This window comes from Pagrus pagrus (genome assembly GCF_965226575.1).
Source record: "Pagrus pagrus genome assembly, chromosome: 13".
Classification (NCBI taxonomy): domain Eukaryota; kingdom Metazoa; phylum Chordata; class Actinopteri; order Spariformes; family Sparidae; genus Pagrus; species Pagrus pagrus.
This window is the reverse complement of record NC_140197.1, coordinates 28,237,524-28,239,719: the sequence shown is the minus strand read 5'-3', so window position 1 is coordinate 28,239,719 and position 2,196 is coordinate 28,237,524. Positions and strand designations below refer to the sequence as shown.

General features: G+C 38.1%; 1 long non-coding RNA gene across 1 annotated transcript; it reads left to right on the top strand.

Moving 5' to 3' along the window:
• The first annotated feature begins 307 nt into the window (after positions 1-307).
• Positions 308-1,650, top strand: LOC311268548. The gene is made up of 5 exons (XR_014623977.1): positions 308-396; positions 530-615; positions 918-933; positions 1,297-1,328; positions 1,631-1,650. It is a non-coding gene; the product is annotated as an uncharacterized lncRNA (long non-coding RNA).
• Positions 1,651-2,196: the final 546 nt, after the last annotated feature.

Sequence of the window (2,196 nt, the reverse complement as noted above, 5' to 3'; positions counted from 1 at the left end):
GACGGTCCAGCCAATCCACAGCCCTACTCAAACCCCCCTATACCTACATCCAACAACTCTGACCCCCCTTTTTCTATCCTACGAAATACCGATTTAAATGAACTACCTTAACGTTAAAATGTGGCCTGGTCTCATTTGTGAAATACTTAAAAAAATTAAAAAATGCACTATGTGATATATGTTTTCATCTTTCATCATCATTACAGTCCGTAAAAAAAGGGAATTGCAAAACACATTGAGAAATACAGATTGACTGGATAAGATTACTCCATCTCCATCCTTATAAAGAGACGGGTAACTCACGACTGCACCACATCACCTCTAGATCTCACAGTGCTCACTTTGCTGTCTGTGACACTAGTTTTTTTTTGGTTCTGACAAACAAGCTGTGGAAAGGTGAGAAGTCAATTTAATCCTGATGTTACTTTAATAAATGCAAAGTCTTTTAGATGAGTTGTGATGAGCTTTGACACTGATGAATGAAGGCAGTGAATGATTCTGGATGTGGCCACTGTGATTTGTTCCTCAGGATGAAGTGTGTTATGATCTTTCTGGTGTTGACGCTGGTCGTCCTCATGGCTGAACCCGGGGAGAGTCAGACTTGGTCCCAATGCAGTAAGTCACAAGCTTTCATACATACTGAGTTGATGTTAACAGATTGACCTCTGATTTACACAAACAGCAGGCTCCTTTACTCTGTGATCAGCAAATCACACTTGACTGTACTAACTTACTACATACAACTTCACTTTGTTCTGTTTTTAGCAAGAATCTTTTAATTAGTCCTGGCACCTCAGATAATAAACATAAAACTAAGTAAAGAGAGCATCATTAATGTTCTAAATGCAAAGATTTTCAAATGTGATAATAATATACTAATGGTTATTTATATTATTTTCTGCTTTTTGTCCCTTTAGGGGCCAAATGCAGACTGTAAGTATTACTGAATAATTTCTGACGATTTCCAACAGACAAATTAAAAAGAAATAAAAAAGACTTTGTGAAATGCCTCAAACCTATCAAACACAGCAAGCATCAGTATTAACCAGATCCCAAGTTGATGTCTTCAATAACCTTATTTTGTCCAACCAATTTAAATTCACGATGATATAATAGAGGGTAAATAAGCAAGTCGACACATTTCAGAAGCTCGAATCAGTGAATTTTTGTCAGTTTTTACTCCAAAAATTATTAAATTATTAGAACATTTGTCATTTAAGATTCTGTTGATCGACCTCTGTTGATAATTTGACAAACTGATTCCTCTCTCTTTCCCCTTCCTCTAACTTGCTATAGCCTTCCCCTACCCAATCTGCGGTGGCGATGCAGTAAGTCACAAGCTTTCATACATACTGAGTTGATGTTAACAGGTTGACCTCTGATTTACACAAACAGCAGGCTCCTTTAGTCTGTGATCAACAAATCACGCTTGACTGTACTAACTTACTACATATAACTTCACTTAGTTCTGTGTTTAGCTAAAATCTTCTAATTAGTCCTGGCTCCTCAGATAATAAACATTAAACTAAGCAAAGAGAGCATCATTAATGTTCTAAATGCAAAGATTGTCTAATATGATAATAATATACTAATGTTTATTTATATTATTTTCTGCTTTTTGTCCCTTTAGTGAACAACTGCAAGAGGTAAGTATTACTAAATACTTTCTGTTGATTTCAAACATGCCGAAGCATCCTTGAGCAAGATGCTGAACCCCTAAATTGCTCCTGATGCGCAGTTTGCACCTTGCAAGGCAGCCTCTGCCATCAGAGGGCCCTGGATGAACTGGCGTCTCGTCCAGAGGTGTACCCTGGCCTTCGCCCTGTGAGAGCTGGAGTTGGCCCCAGTAGCCCCGCAACCCCCCGAAAGGGGGGGATAAAAGCGGCAACACCCCGCGACCCCAATAGGGACATAGCGGACAAGAGAATGAGATGAGATCAGATGAGATGAGATTTCAAACAGACAAATATAAAAGAAATCAAAAGACTTTGTGAAATCCTCAAACCGATCAAACATAGCAAGCATCAGTATTAACCAGGTCCCAAGTTGATGTTTTCAAGTAACTTATTTTGTCCAACCCATTTAAATTCACAATGATATAATAGAGGGTATAGAAGCAAGTCGACACATTTCAGAAGCCAGAATCAGTGAATTTCTGACAGATTTTTGATTGAAAAATTATTGCAGAATTACTCA